Below are 16,967 nucleotides of genomic sequence, written 5' to 3' on the forward strand. Positions count from 1 at the left end.
CGTGTTACGATACCACATGAGGCCTTTGCTAGCTATAACCAGTTGATTTTGAGCTTAAGCATTTCAAAACTGTGAGCCCAAATCGGCCTCTTTTAGTTATGAGCTACTCAGCCTCAGGTATTGTCACAGCAGCCATCAGTGCCCTAAGACAATCGTCATCACCACCATCATCAAGCTGAGGAAGAAAAGACCTTTGAGACATACTTCCACTATGTAGCCTAGGCTGGTCTTGAATTCTCACTCTTCTGGCCTTAACCTCCTCAAGGCTAAGATTACAGAAAGTGCTACCACACCTGCAAAATGCAATTTTTAAATTAATTGCCTGGCACAAATTTGTATTGATTTTCTTTATTGTTTTTCCCCTTGATGTTCTCTCTTTTTATCTCTTTTTGAGACAGTGTCTTTCTGTAGAGCCTTGGTTATCCTGCAACTCACTCTGTAGACCAGGCTGACCTTGAACTCACAAGAGATCCACCTGCCTCTCCCTCCCATGTGTTGTGATTAAAGGTTTGGACCACCACCGCCTGGCCTCTTTGTCTCCTAATGTGATAAGTGGCAAAAGGTTTCTATAGAGATAGTTTAGAATTGTGTGCCTTCTGTGCACAATGTTCACGCCTGTTGTCCTTGGAGGCCCAGACAAGGTGGTGGGTCCCCTGGAGTCACAGTTATTGTGAGCCACCATGTGGGAGCCAGGAGTCAAACCCAAGTCCTTTGAAAGAGCAGCCCGTGCTTATAACTAGCCCATTTAGAACTTCTTGATAACTGTTATTCTTTTGGTCCCCGCCCCTTTCCACGCCCACTCCCAGCCACCTCTGGTCTCTTGGAGTCATCCTGAATCTTTTCTCTTCTCTCTCTTCTCACCGTCCCCTTTTGCGTGTGCACATGTGCCTGTCTCTCCCCCTTCTCTGTTTCTCTCTGTTTCTCTCTCTCTCTCTGTTTCTCTCTCTCTCTCTCTCTCTCTCTCCCCTCTCTCCTTTAATAAAGCTTTATGTCTATTTTCTGTGTCTGTGCCGTTAACCTGCCGCCGCCGTTCGCCGCTGCCTGTTCACGTGTGCTCACCTGCTGCCCTGGTCACATGTGTTCCGCGAGTCTCCGCGCAGCTACGCGCAGCTGCCCGGCTACTATCTTTAAGAACAAAAATAACGTCATATAAACTCTAGGATTGCCATTAAACCTGGAGACATCACCAACTCTAATGACTGAAAAAAATTGGGGGCACATCAGATTTCTCCAAATGGACAGCATTCTAGTTTGCCATCTTTTAACATCTAACAGAAGAGGACATCCTTTTAAACTATGCACTGATAAACATTCATATTTAACTTAAAATAGTACCTACCAAGCCCGATTGGTGGTAGCTCCTGTAATCCCAGCCCTAACATCTTAAGGAGACCACATGGAATGAGGACTTGGATTTTTGCACCGTTGGTTACAAGGCAGAGCCTCCCACAGAAAGGAATGAAAAAGCTGCTGGGTCCTCTTTTAGGAAATGATCTGAAAAAAATTAAAAGGAACTTGCCAATTTAAGGACCGAGGCAGGAGGATTATCACAATTTTGAGGCTAGCTACATAGTAACTTTCCATTATCGTAGCCTATAGTGTGAGACCCTGCTCCAAAAAACCCAAATAAAAATAGTCACACACACACACACTCGCGCACGCGAAAAAAGTGCTATAGATCAGCCTCATGCTCCCTTAATTTCAATCTGCTTTTCCTCTGCTAGCTTCCCATTTTTATTACTTTCTTTTTGCAGTGCTGGGGTCTGATCCAATAGCATCACACAAGCTACCAAGCAATCTGCTACCGAGGTGCACATTCCAAGTCACACATTTTTGACTCTAGAACCAAGCATCCATTCACGTACCAATAAGAGGTCTGGTCTTGCACCTTTCTTTCACAATACCGGGAGGGCTGGCACAATGGGTGGGGAGAGTATTCTTGGAAGCTTGGGACAGCTGGCAATATCCTAACCACATAGAAAAGAGGCTCCAGGCTACAAAAATAAATCTTACTAAACTCAAACCAAATGTTACCCTAGTTCAATTTTAGCAAAAAATTTTTAGATGCCTGCCAGCTACTCCAACACCTTTAGTCAAGAGGAAAAGAGGAAGTCACTGAGGATGAAGGAGAACAGTAAAAATATCTTACTTTTTTACAAAGTTTATAAAAGTATATGGCCATATAGACATGTTGCTAAGACCCTTTCTAGGGTCATGGAAGAGGGCACTGCTAAGGCAGCTTCCTGAAAGTGAAGTTTTCCCAGCTGACCTCAGGGTCTGGAGAAACATTCTCTGGCCCTTGACTCATAAAACATATTAAGGATTACAGGAGCTTTCATATGGATCATATCTGTCAGCATTTACTGTAGTGAGAGTGAAAAAGTCATGTAAAATACTTTTATTAATATATCTTAAAACAATTATATTACAAGTTAAAAGAATAGCTTTTCTATAAAACATTTAAAAGTATCAGTGCGGTATTTTTGTTTTGGTTTCTGTAAATTCTTTTACTTCTGGCTTGGTTGGGATATGCTCTACCCTTAAACTATTACAAAGGCGTTATAGTCTCTGGAAAATTCAGCTATGTTGTCATTGTAGTGAAAGAATCAAAACCTTCCTACGAAAATTATTGACCCTGACTAGACTCGCAGAACCACAAATTCAGAAACCATTACTTTCGGGTGCCTGGAGCTCTTTATCTCCACAGTCAAGGCCACCTCCCAGAGAAGTGTCAATCAGTTCCCTACTTTAGCAAACAAGGGGACCTTTACAGACAGTTTTTAATGAATAACAAGTCTTAGGGAAGTTATTCTTTTTTTTTGTTTTTTTGTTTTTCGAGACAGGGTTTCTCTGTGGCTTTGGAGCCTGTCCTGGAACTAGCTCTTGTAGACCAGGCTGGTCTCGAACTCACAGAGATCCGCCTGCCTCTGCCTCCCGGGTGCAGGGATTAAAGGCGTGCGCCACCGCCGCCCGGCTAGGGAAGTTATTCTTTCACCGACAAGAGGTAAATTATCTCCTGCATTGTCCTTTCTTCCACTTCCTAAGGTTTTCTTTAAAACCAGGACTAAGGTCAAACACAACAATTAGTGCCTCTGACAGCGTGTTCAACCGCGTTTTGTTTTTAAAGATTTACTTTTATTAATTTTAACTGTGTTTGCGTGTAGTGTTGTATGGGTAAATACAAGTGCTCTCGAAGGCGCAGAGGTGTTAGATCCCCTGGAGCGGGGGTTACTGGCCTCTGTGAGTGACCCCACATGGATGCTGGGAACCTAACTCTTAGGGGTTATGCCATATCTCAAACTGTTTTACTGTTGTTGATGCTCGTTTGTTTTGTGTGGGTTTGTCGGGGTGTAGGTAACAAAATCTAAGGACTTCTTCCATGGTCCGCAAATGCTCAAAAGCTAACATTTTGGCACACCCTCGCTCCCATTATTTAAGTTTCTAAGTTCTCCCTGAATCCTAGGCATGTGCTAAGTGCTTTTTCATTCAATATCGTGTTTAATTCTGCAGACATCCTAGGAGACAGATAATAAATAATACGATATTCCTTTGCCGATGTAGAGCCTAAGATACAGGCAGGCTAAAGCCCAACCTTATACAAAACTGGGTCGGGATTTAAACCCAGATGAAGTTCAAGTTCAGTCTATTATTCGCTGATTAAGTATACAGGTGGGAGGCAGGGCGAAATCCTCGTGTTTAAACGTGTAAAAAGGCATTTATCAACCCAAAAAGCCGTATGGGCCAAGAGAGCCCCGACAACCTGCCGGGACGCACCGTCTCATTTCCTTCTCCACGACTCCGCGTAGGTTTCTACACTCCTATAAGCCTCTCCTAATTTTCCAGACACGTCCGTTCTGATAACTTCGACACTCGGAGACCGAACGCTGACCCTGAAACGAAGGCGCTAAATTGAACCAGGAACTGGGGGAGGAAACCCCGTGGTAACCACGGTAACAGTGGCGTGGCGGGAGCTCTGCGCAGGCGCACTGCGTCCTCGCGAGGGCTTGCCTGGGCCTGGCACTCCCCGGGCCGGGGCGACTCTGGGTGGGTGGGAGACCGGCGGCGCGCGCCTGCGCAGTGACGAGGGCGCTGGTGTGACCGAGCGCACGTAGCGAGGGCTGCGGCCGTCCCTTTCCCGGCGCGCCGGCGCAGGCCTGGGGCTTATAAAAGGGTTGACGGGCTCCCTCTGTCGCCCAGTCGCACCGCCAGCAGGCTGAGGGTAGCGGGGAGGTAGCCACCCGAGCGCAGGCGACGGGACCCGACAGGACCAACCGGACCCGAGCTGTCGCCGCCCACACGCACGGCCCGCTGTCCAGGTGAGGCTCTCCTCCGACTTTGGGGACCGATGCCGGCCTCCCCGCGAGCAGCCAGGGACCCCCTCGCCCTGGGCGGCGGGGGCTCTGCTGCCCTTTCCCACCGCCGCCCCCGGGTCTCCTCGAGGGTACTCGGCCCCGCACCCCCGAGGCCCAACCTTCCCGCCGCTCGCCCGGCTTCCCTCGCCGCCCCCGTCCTGCCTTTGGCTAGGGCTGCAGCAGCTTCTGCCCCGCCCCAGGACTAGGACCTTCTTGAATGTTCCATCCCGGGCAGCCTGCCTCCCTGTTGACTTGTGTCGCGCGCGGTGCCTGGTCCTCCCTACAAAGCTGGGGCAAGGCGAGGGCGGGCGGGGGTCTGGGTGGCCACAGCGGCAGATGGTTAGCATGTGGCATCGGAGGCGGCTCGCGGCGCTTGCAGCCGGGGCTGAGGCACTCCGCCTTTTTCTTTCTAACTTTTGCAAACTGAAGCTGGGAAGTGGGACCTACTCAAAAGTTAGGACTGAACTTGTCTGTGGCGCGTCGCGGTGCTGCCTCAGCAGTTAATCATAGCCCGGGGACGTGAGCTGCTGGAGCGGAGAAGTTGCTGTCATTCACACAGCTGGGGAAGCTGGCTTCTTCCTTCCTCTTCATCCCTGGGAATCATTTAAGGACGCTTGAATCCGTCTCTATCCCTCTCTCCCTTTCGTCCTTCTCTCCCCCTCCTCTCATTCCGCTCACCCCCGACCCTCCCCTTGTAGGGTCGAAAAGTCAGTCCATTTCAGTCAAACCTTCCATGTTGTGTGAGCATTTTAATTTGAGTTTTGTGATTGCCCCCCAGATGAATGTTTAGTGTGTGTGTGTGTGTGTGTGTGTGTGTGTGTGTAGGGGGAGGAAGGATGGTACGATAAATAGGAGACTGTTTCAAGAATGGGAACTTCATACAAGTGCAGCTTTTAGACGCTAACATCTTCAGCGGGCCGCACAGAATGAGGACTCTTGGATTTTTGCACCGTTGGTTATAGGGCAGAGCCTCCCAGAGAGAGAAACTGGGTCCTCTTTTAGAACCTGGGAGAAAAAAAAATTAAAAGGAACTCGCCAGTTTTTTCAACTTGACTGTTCCTCCGAGAGCTGTGGCTCTTGGACTTTTCCTTGGAATGCGCTCTGCAGGGATGGACTAGCGGCTCCGTGAGCGGGGGAGGGGGGAGACGTGGCAGCAGTGTGCTTTCATGGACTCTGCCTTTTTTTTTTTTTTTAAGGTTGGGGGGGGGGGGGGACGTATTTCCCTTCTCAGGTTTAGATGTAGCTTATGAATGGAGCTAGTCTTTTCCTAAAATAATCACGTTAAAAAAAAGTCACGCCTGCTTAGTCGGAACATTGGAACTTAATTTTAAAATACATAAAAGGATTATTTTGATTATTTCTATGGAGAAGATAGATTTTTTTTTTTAAAGCGGACAGTAGTAAAGAAGCTGAAAGTGGCCACGCTTGAATTTGTCTTGATTTGAAATATGAATAGCGGTGATTTCTTTTTTTCCTCTCAACCTCTGATTTTTCTTTAACTTTGGGTTTTAGCCTGAATGTCATTTCAGAGCCTTAAATATGAATTTGAAGTTTCACCTTTTTTTTCTGAGGAAGCATAATTTTTTTTATTACTTTAAAAGGTCATGCCACTTTGATTTTGGAATATTGTGTCTGATGTTTTTTGCGAAAAATGCCTTTTGGATTTTCAGGCTAAGGAAGGAATTATTTCTCCTTTAGGTGGGTAAAGCTTTTCCATTTTTACACTGAGATGGGTTTTATTTTGAAATACTGGAAGCAGGAACTGTGATATAAAAAGATTGGGCAGTTTGTCGATTGGTAACTCAGCTAGCAAAGTAGGTGAAAAACAGATACAACTCGTAATTATAAAAAATAAATATTGAAGGAAAAAGTTTTAGGTCAGCTGTGTATTACCACTGTTGCAGGTGAGCCTTATAGCTGTGGTAGAGAGTTGCTATTATTTTTCTGTTGCTTCAACGTGAGCTATGTATTGACAAGCAGCACGATTTATGGAGTAGCTAATTTGAAACATTTGCGTTAATGCCAGGTATGTGGTAGGAATTGGGACAGCCATGAAGTTTGTGAACCTTAGTTTCTATTGAAGGAATGCTTTGTTTTTAATAAATGACTAACCTGAGGTGTAATTATTGTTCTTAGACTAATCCGTGAGATCCAGAATGGTTTTCAGACTATTTTGAGGCCATGAAACCCCTTGAAAGCCTGCAGGAAAGTGGGGCCTAAATCAGGAAATACAAATATATGTATTTATATATAATTTTGTAAACCATTTTGTTTTGTTTTTGTTTTTCGAAATAGGGTTTCTCTGTAGCTTTGGAGCCTGTCCTGGAACTAGCTCTTGTAGACCAGGCTTGCCTCGAACTCACAGAGATCCGCCTGTCTCTGCCTCTTGAGTAGTGGGATTAAAGACGTGCGCCACCACTGCCCGGCTAATTTTATATACTATTTCATGCTCCCATTCATTAACTCTATTATAAGAATTCCTAAAAAAAATAAAAGATGTGAAGCTACTATTCAAGAATATCTAGGCTTCTTGAGCCAGACTTTCTTAATTATTTCAGAAAATTGAGTTGAGATGTCAACTTCATTCAAGTATGTAGATGGTTCTAATAAACTTTTTGCTGAAAGTGCTTTTAACAAAATAAGTTTTTAGAATTGTTGAATTGCTGTATTGTAAGTCAGTAAAAGTATGTCATATCTTGTCCTTCCCCCCCCCACTATTGTAACACTCTGAAGGTGAAATAAGTGTAAAGATGAGAGAAATAACTTGAATGGTCTTTGACATTTAATTTTATTGTCTTTATGGTAAGATCTTAAATCTTAAAATTAAACCGTCTGTGGCACTTGTGTATAAACATTCATATGTGAGACAAGCCAGATAAAATGCGTGCTTACATATGTAAAATCAGTTCAAACGTGTGTGTATATTCAGTGAAATGTTTTTATATAAATTGGAGCTCTCCTGTCATTAGTTTTCTTTTAGCCAGATAGATACTATGCCTGAATAAAAACAAAACAAAAAAATTTTTATAAAGTCTCATAGAAGTTTTGAAGCAAATTCCTTTTCTTCATTTGGATGCTCAGAATGTCTGTTAGTATATTTGGCTGAATGTTGGCTAAAAATACAGTACTAAGATTCATGCTTCTTACATAACTATCATCAGAATAAATTCTGCCTTATATTTATTCTGCTTCCTGTTTTTATAAATGTGTCCCTGTTTTGGTGGCTTACAGTTTTCTTAGTAATAGTAAATCAAATTAATATATCATCCTTCTGGTAGTGTACATTTGAGCAGTTATAAATAATATAAAGGGAAGACTTTAATTCTGTGCTTGTTTCATTTGTTTGGATGGTTGTATAACTTTAACTGGTTTTGTTTTCATCTCTGTAATTATTGTTTTAAGAAAGAGTCTCACAATGGTAGCCCTGGTTGACCTGGAACTCCTCAGACTAAAAAGATCTGCCTGTGTCTGCCTCCCAAATGCTGGGATTAAAGGCATATGCCACCATGCCCAGCCTTGTATTAGTCATTTTTCTGTTGTTATGACAAAATGCTCAAGGCTGGATAATACAAAACGAAAGAGTTTTTTTCATGACTTTGGAAGTCTTACAAACATGGCTCTGACTTGTGGTCAGCTCTAGGGATGGCCTCACAGAAGATGGCTTCACGATGGTAAGAGTGTATTTGAAAGTAATCACGGGATAAGAAGGGAAGCCAGATAGATGCAGGGGTGCAGTTCACTTTCCCTAACAGTCTCCTCTTCAGAGAACGGACGCACCCTGAAGCAGCGTCATCCCTTCTAAGAGTGGTGTCTTAGTAATCTAACCACTTCGGTAGTCCCTTCTGAGGATGGTGTCCCCAGGGACTTGACCTCCTTTTAGTCCCCACCTCTTTACAAGTTCTACCACTGGGGCTGGACAGATGGCTCAGTGGTTAAGAGCACTTGCTACTCTTGCAGAAGACCTGAGTTTGATTGCCAACACCCACATGGGGGCTCATAGTTGTCAGTTACTGCAGTTCTAGAGGATCTTACGCACACTCTTCTGACCCTTGAGGACGCCAGGCATGTATGTGTTACACATACATACATGTGGCCAGAATACTTATATAAACATTTTTAAATCTTTTTTTATTTTTACATTTTTAAATCTTAATAACAAAACGAAAACTTTAAAAGTTCTACCATTTGGGTGATGAGATAGCTCAGTAAAGACACTTTTCACCAAGCCTGGAAACCTGAGTTCAAGCCTCAGGACCCACATACTAGGAGAGAGACCTGACTCCCGATAGTTGACCTCTGTACCTCCTACTTGTGTATTGTGGCATGTGTACACCCTTGCACTCCCACTCCCCTTCTACAGCCACACTGGGAGACTAAACTTCCAACACATGAACCTTTGTGGTATAAAGCCATATCCAAACCATAGAAACAATAATTGTACTGGGTACTAGAATAATTTAGAAAGTGTTCCAGAAAATATTTTTTAATTTATTTTTGAGACACTCTTATCATGATGTAGCCCTGGCTGTCCTGGGAATCACTGTGTAGTTTTATATACACATATGTAACTTGTCTCTACTCCTAGTCTTTCCTTCCTCTATTCTGGGGATTGAACCAGAGTTTTGTGCATGCTAAGCAAGTACTTTTTCCACTGAGCCACATTCCCTGTGCTTTCGAACTTCTCTTTTAAGGATATTCTGAGAGGTACTTTTATGATCAGCTCCATTTTACAAATAAAAGATTCAAAAAGGTCTTATTTGGTTAAGACTATAGTAAGTGGCAGCGCTAGGCTGCGGGTTGTCCATTCTCTTGACTCACGTTTCATATTACTCTGTCCTTGATAACCAGCCTGACTGACTGGGGTAATGAAATAATTTCAACATTGAGCTAGAGGTCTTAATTGTCATAGACTCAATCATTGTTATTTAATTTAAAAAAAAAATGGTGTTGGTAAGTATCAGATTTAATGCCCTGTACGTGACAGGCAAGAAGTTTACCTCTGAGGTACATCCCCAGCCTGATGATCATATTTAAATTGTTCATAGCCTGGGAGAAAATCAGTAGTCACAGAAAGTGTCTCATAGAACATGGAAGTTTTTCACCTGCCAACATGATGCTGTTGTTTTCCTTCACATTAAAAATGAGTAAATAAAATTCTGGATGAATCTACATATTTGAAGTCATTCACATCTTTTGCAACTGAGTTCATTTTCTTTTATTCTAATATATGTGATCTTTTAAAAAGATTTATTACGTTTATTGTATGTGTGTGGGTGTTTTGCCTGCACATATATCTTTGTGTGCTGTCCTTGCAGAGGCCAGAAAAGGCGGCGGGGTCAGAACCCTTGGAAGTGGAGTTACAGAGCCACGATAGGAGTGCCAGGAATCAAACCCTGGTCTTATGTAAGAGCAGTATGCTCCGAGCTGCTGAACTATGTGTTCAGTACTAGTGTATGTGATCTTAAATTAGTATGTCTTTCCTCATCTAGGAAACTTAATAAAGGTGTTGGAAAAGAGGGAACTGAAAGCTAGGAAGAGAAGAGGTAGGCTAGTCTAAAGAAAATTTAAGACAGGTAATTCCAGCACTCCAGAGGCAGAGGCCGGAGTATCTCAAGTTTAAGGCCAGTCTCGGCTACATAGTGAAACCCTACTTCAAACAAAACAAAACACCCAAAGGCACTTGTGTAGGGTAGCCTTGAGAGAGAGTAAGTTTGGTGAAGTGTACCTAGGCTTTGAAGCTGGAACCCATTTATTAAGAGGATAGAGGGGATTTGTACTCTCTAGTTACTTGCCCATCTTCTCACAGAATCAGTTATGTCCAGAGATGAAACAGTACAAAACCTTTTATATTGGGAAAATATTTGAGTAATAGGAGGCACATACAGGAATTTGTCCCTCTGGTATGCAGAGTGTGTTAGACATAAACTTCTCTAGATGTTTCCATCATGTAGTCAGTATTTTTATTTTGGAACATCACAGAGAACCAAGAATAAGCAGTTTATAACTAACTATAAGTCATTAAAAAAAGAAGAAACATTGACTAGAGAGCTGAAGAGATGGTTTAGCGGTTGAGTGCACTGGCTGCTCTTCCAGAGGAACCAGGTTTCCTCATAGCTCCACATAAACTCTCAAAGTCATCTGTGGATCCATGGCCCTCTTCTGGCCTCTGAGGGCACTTCATGCAATGTGCATCAATAAAACATTCACACATAGAATAAAAATTCATGGATCTTTTCAAAGAGAAAGCATTATTAAGTGTTGTATGTTACATCAACTAAAAGAATAGTATGTAGTTGTTCATAGGAGCTGCCTTCCAAGATTCCCAGTGGGTATCAGAAACCTCAGATGATGTACTATAATTTTGATAAACACACATACATGCTACAGTAAAGCTTAGTTTGTAAATTAGGCACACTAAGAAATTAATACCAATAACTAAATAGGAAATAGAAATATGGTAGTATATCATAATAAAAGGTGTGTTTATTATCTTTCAAAATAATCTTATTGAATGTTACAACTTTTTACTTACAGGGAAGTACTTTGTCTTCTTTTTGCATATCTGAATTTCCAGCATCACTATGTATGTTAAAAACTTCCAAGAAATTTTACTGCATTCATGGGGGGTGTTTGTGCATGTGTGTCACATTTGTGCATGGTGTGGATGTGTAAGGTCACATAAAGAGGACAACTTTAAAGTTTTTTAAATTTAATTTAATTTTGTTTTTTGTGTGAGTATATTTTAGGGTTTTTATTGCTGTAAAGAGACACCATGACCACAGCAACTTTTATAAATGAAGACATTTACTTAGTTTCAGAGGTTCAGTTCATTATCATCATGGCAGGGAGCATGGCAGTGTGCAGGCAGATGTGTTTCTGGCTACATCTTAGCTTGCAAGCAACAGGAAGTCAACTGAGACACTGGGCCAGTGAGCATAGGAAACCTCAAAGCCCATCCCCAAATAGTCACACTTCTTCCAACAAGACCACACCTCCTATTAGTGCCATTCCCTGTGAGATTATGGGGGCCAGTTACATTCAGACTACCACAAAGTTTTGCCAAATTCTTTCCAGACCCTAGAGGACAAATTTTGGAAGTTGGTTCTTCCCTTGTTCCATGTGGGGTCTTGATGGCAGTTGTCTTTACTTACTGAACCATCTTCCCAGTCCTACAGCTATCTTTTTGAACCCCAGTGGACCATAGGTAACTGAAACCATAGAAAGTGGACCCAAGGAAAGAATATTGATTTTTTTTTTTTTTCTTTCAAGGCAGGATTTCTCCTTTAGCCCTGGCTGTTCTTGAACTCAAGAGATCCACCTGCCTCTGCCAACCCAGTACTGGGATTAGAGGTGGGCGCCACCACTGCCTGGCAATACTGAATTTTTTTGTTTGTTTGTTTGTTTTTTGAGACAGGGTTTCTCTGTAGCTTTGAAGCCTGTCCTGGAACTAGTTCTTGTAGACCAGGCTGGTTTTGAAAGCACAGAGTTCTGCCTGCCTCTGCCTCCCGAGTGCTGGGATTAAAGGCATGCGCCACCACTGCCTGGCTTGAATTTTTTTAATGTATGCCCACAATAATTACAGAAATGGATTCTATAAGCAAATTGTTGGAAGAAGGTGCTTTTATAAAGACTCCAGAGCGAATTATTTTTAATAAATGGAAACCTATAAGGTTTTGATCACTAGGGTTTTTTTTCATGTTAATCTACTTTGTTTTTCTGATTATACATTCATAAGATTCTTCACCTCAGTCCTTGATTTTATTGTCTGAATAATTTCTCAAGCTTTCTAATCATGAATTGTTCTCTGGATTATTTTGCACCCCCTCAAAAGACAAAGTTGCCCCAAATACAGTAATAGCAGTTGTGACACCAACTGCCTGGGGTTTTACGTTATCTCTCTTTAGTTGTTAGTCGCAAGTGGGTGGATCTGGAAAACAACACATTAAGTGAAGTAACCCAGACCCAGAAAGACAAATATCACATGTACCCACTCATAAGTGACTTTTAGACATAAAGCAAAGAAAAACCAGCCTACAATCCACAATCCCAAAGAACCTAGACAACAAAGAGGACCCCAAGAGAGACATACATGGATCTTATCTACATGGAAAGTAGAAAAGACAAGATCATGGGGATCATGAGAGATGGTAGAAGGGAAGCAGGGAGGAAGGAGAGGAACAGAGAAAAATATATAGCTCAATAAAAAGACAGTGAAATAAAACAAAAGAAAAAATCTTAGTCCTCAGATTCTTCTATTTTACAAAGAAAATTCACCTGATTGCATATAGCCCACATGCCGTAGAACTGTATTGAAATGTCGTGAGCAAGAACTAGAGTTTGACTGTTGTTTGTTTTTGTCCCCCTTTTCTTTGCTTGACAGAATCTCTTGATCTGTAGCTTAGGCTGACCACAAATTCACATCTTCCTGCTGAAGCCTCCTGAGTGCTGGGATTACTGGTGTGTCACACTATACCCAGTTCTGGATTTTTTTTTTTTCAGTCTTTGAAAGTGGTTTTGTTTGTTCATTTGCTTTTTGGTTTTGTTGATCTTATTTCTATTTATTGGTATTTTGTCTGCTTGTGTACCAGTGTGCCCACGGTGATTACAAGAGGCATCAGATCTCCTGGAACTGGACGTACAGACATTTGAGAATCCAATAATTGTTTCAGTTAAGGCATATATTGAGATGAACTAGTGTTGGATTTTAGAGACACTGTCTTGAAGGTGTCTTTGATTCTGTATTTTGATAGGTAAGCATTTGTTATGTAATGCTATGTGTTGATTACTGTGCTGAAAGATAATCTCTAGTTTGAAATAGAATGGAAAACAGTTACATGTATTTATATGTCCGTTTGAGAAATATCTAGTAAATATGAATTCCTTTTAAATAGGCTGAAGACTTCTCCTTTAATTTTATGTTAATTGGATTTTCATCTCCAGTTCTTTAAAGTCAAGAACCTACAGTGTTTGTAAACCCTACTTGATTAACTTAGGGCTCCAAACAGGACTTACCATGTTGACCTTTGTTTTTGCTTCTTTGTTCAATCAAATCCCTTCACATGGTTTTTAATTGGGGGGTGAGGGCTGAGACAGAGTTTCACTGTATAGCCCTGGAACCATGTGACTGTCCTGGAACTCTGTAGACCAGGTTGGCCTTGAACTCACAGATATCCCCCTGCCTCTGCCTCCTGTCTGTCATCTGTGTTGAGATGAAAGGTGTGTGTGCGCCACTGCCTGGCACCTCATGTTTTTTAACTTAGAAAAATTTTTTAAAATATTTATTTATTTATTATGTATACAATATTCTGACTGCATGTGTGCCTGAAGGCCAGAAGAGGGCACCAGACCTCATTACAGATGGCTGTGAGCCACCATGTGGTTGCTGGGAATTGAACTCAGGACCTTTGGAAGAGTAGGCAATGCTCTTAACCACTGAGCCATCTCTCCAGCCCCCTGAGAAAATTTTTTAGATATTGTAATATAATCACAACATTTCTCTTTCCTCCCTCCAAATCCTCCCACATATTCCTTCTTTTTCAAATTCATAGTCTCTTCTTTTCATTAATTGTCATTGCTTGTGTGTGTTTTCAGGGCTGACCACTTGGTATTGGATAACCAACTGATGTGCTCTTCCCTGGGGAAGACATTTCTCTTGCTCCCAGCATTTCTTAGTTGCCTATAGCTCTTTATGTAGGGCTTCCCCATATCCTGTCCTTGGTGTTGTCCTTGCTCGGGTCACATTTGGGTAAGTCATATTGATTGAGAGTTGTGGGGATAGCTTCTGACATCACTAGGAGATAGTCTCACAGCAAATTCCCTTATCCTCTGGCTCTTACAATCTTTCTGACCTCTCTTGGGCAATATTCTCTGAGCCTTAGATGCAGGAGTGATTTTTTTTTTTTTTTTTTTTTTGATGTATCAATTGGGACTGGGCTCCACAACTCTGCTTTGATTGGTTGTAGTTTTCTGTAATGGTCTTTGTTGCTAAGAGAACGTTCCTTGATGAGGGGTGAAAACTATACTTACCTGTGGGTATAAAAAGACAGATATTAATAGATTGGTGTTAGGGGTGATGCCTATTTAATGATGAAGTGGTTATAGATTGTCCTTCAGTATCTGTGACATAAATTCCTCCATCCATATTTTTTTAAATCTACACAAGATTTTACTCATTCAGGGCTAGCAAGATGGCACTCAGCAGGATAAGGAACTTGCTACCAACTCCAGTGACCTAAGTTGTATCCCCTGATTCGCATGGTGGAAGAAGAATCAATTTCAGGCTGTCCTTTGACCTTCACACATATGCCATGGGGACATTTGGGTCATTTTCTGTGTTTTGTGAGCTTTTGTGTAAATGTCTTTGTAGAGGCATATACTTCTGCCCCCTTCCCCCCGGTTAGTATCTAGGAGCAGAATAACTAGAACATAAATGATAAGGAAATAGTCCCCTCTCTCCAAATTGTTGGCTTGTCTATTTTTTTTAACAGTATGTTTTAAGAGGTAAGAATTAGCACTATTCTCAGACAACATATCTAAGTAAAAGATCTGAAAGATAATTTTAAAAAACTCTAGAGTGCTTGTGCCTCTAATTCGAGCACCTGGGAGGGAGAGGCAGGAAGATTCAGTTTCAAGGTCATTGTCTGCTATGTAGTGAGCTTGAGGTTGGCCTGGGCTACACGTGATTTTGTTTCAAAAAGCAAAGTCCTCCAAATGAGTGCATTCAGCAAGTTTACAGGATAGAAAGTCAATGTACAATGGTCAGTTGTATTTCTACTTAACTGGTACTGAACAACTGGTAATTAAATGAAAAATTACCATCTTAATAGCACCAGAAACTTGCAACTTCACAGTTCTGAATTGTACATAATTCTGTAGTGAGTAAATGATTCATAATGTATGTTGAAAATTATAAAACTCTGGTTCTACCATCTTCATGGATGGAAAACTGAGTATTATCAGATGCTAATTCTTCTCAAACCAGCCCATATCCCAGAAGTATACTTAACAGCAGCTGATAATCTGCTTCTGAAGTTGATGGGAAAAGGAAAAGCCTTGAAAAGAGCTACCATACTCCAGACAGTATGGCATTAGAAAAAGATATAGTCAGTGAACAAAACAGAGTTCGCACACAAACATGGCCAATTACATTGAAAAAAAAACAAACAACAACAAAAAAAACCCAAGAATTCTGAGACAAAGTCATAGACCAGATTGCCTTGAACTCAAAATTCTCCATCTCAGTTGCTTGAATGTTACCACATTCAGTTCAGTTCATTTTATTTTTGGCCAGCTAAAAAGTAAATCTATACAAAGAAGTCTAAAACAGTTGCTTAATTAAACGGGGGCGGGGGAAGGTAGTCTTTGTATGTAGGGTTTTTTTTTTGTTTGTGTTTTTTGAGACAGGGTCTTATTGTATAGTTCAGGCTGGCAACTTTGGACTCTGTAAATTCAGGTGAGCCTTGAACTCAGGTCTACTGATTCAGTCTTCTGAGTGCAAGGACTATTGGTTCTCTTTGCTTATTTGCTGCTGTTTTGTTGTTTTGAGATAAGGTCTCAACTGTGTAGCTCTGGCTGGCCCAGAACTCACTATGTAGACCAGGTTGGCCCCAAACTCTTGCCTCCTGGTGTGAGATTTCAGGTGCATGCCACCACACCTGGCATCTTTGTTTTATCTGTAAGAGAAATTTTAGAAAACATTACTATTTGTGTACAGCAGGATCCATAAGTAACGTCAAACATTGCATGCATAATTTAATGTTTCTTTCTTTCTACAACCTCTTTCTACTCTCTCTTAAAATATAGTCTGCGTCTCATTTCTAGTGATCTTTGAGTTGAGGTGGCCTCTTTCCCATTTCTTCAAGTCTTTGTTTTTCTTTTCCACGTCCCTCAAAACACCTTGGTAACAAATCCAGCTATAGGTCTTGTCCCACCTTTGGCATTTCTTAAGTGTCTTCTGTGTGCCTGACACCATCCTTATTTGAAATTATTTGGGTTTGTTGTTGTTGTTGTTGTTGTTTTTATAAGCCTAAGACATTTTTAAAATTATTTTACTTCATGTGTCACTGTTTTTCTTGATTGTACATCTGTACGCCATATGTGTAGTGTCTGAAAAAGCCAGAAGAGGGTGTTGGATCCCCTGGGACTTGAGTTACAGAAGGGCAAGTGGTCATATGGATGCTGGGAATCAGGCCCAGGTCCTCTGGAAGAGCAGCCAGTGCTGTCAACTTCTGGATTACCTCTCTGATGGGGGAGCTAACCAATCCCTTGTCTGAGGGGCGTGACCCCTCCGGGGCTCCAAATACCTTTAAAACATTCATGTGCATTTGTTTTCGCTCTCTTTATTACCTGCGCTCCTCGCTGGAACCTTGGCTTTTGTAAGTTCCCTTTTCTTTCCTTTATTAAAGCTGAATATTATATATTAAAGCTAGTCTGGTTAATCATAATTGCCGATCAACCACGCCCCTTCACCTCTCTTCCCCTGAAATACTGCTTTTTTAATTACTTGATGGTGGTTAGCCTCATGTTTTATCACCTTGCTTATTCTCTTTACTAATAAAAGACCACCAAATAAAGTAGACATTATTGATTGAATCTTATTAACTTAGAATGCTCACA

The 16,967-nt window shown here is 41.7% G+C and overlaps 1 protein-coding gene across 3 annotated transcripts in view; it reads left to right on the plus strand.

Moving 5' to 3' along the window:
- Nucleotides 1-4,092: 4,092 nt before the first annotated feature.
- Nucleotides 4,093-16,967, plus strand: part of P4ha1 (prolyl 4-hydroxylase subunit alpha 1) — a 53,030-nt gene continuing 40,155 nt past the window's right edge. For 2 of the 3 annotated variants that reach the window (XM_038341733.2, XM_038341731.2), the window contains exon 1: nucleotides 4,093-4,316. The gene's annotated coding sequence lies outside the window, so the exon portion shown is untranslated. Of the gene's footprint in view, nucleotides 4,317-12,940; nucleotides 13,103-16,967 lie in introns of all 3 variants that reach the window. The other variant, XM_038341732.2, reaches the window with a different exon arrangement.

Source organism: Arvicola amphibius, chromosome 9 (genome assembly GCF_903992535.2).
Source record: "Arvicola amphibius chromosome 9, mArvAmp1.2, whole genome shotgun sequence".
Classification (NCBI taxonomy): Eukaryota; Metazoa; Chordata; class Mammalia; order Rodentia; family Cricetidae; genus Arvicola; species Arvicola amphibius.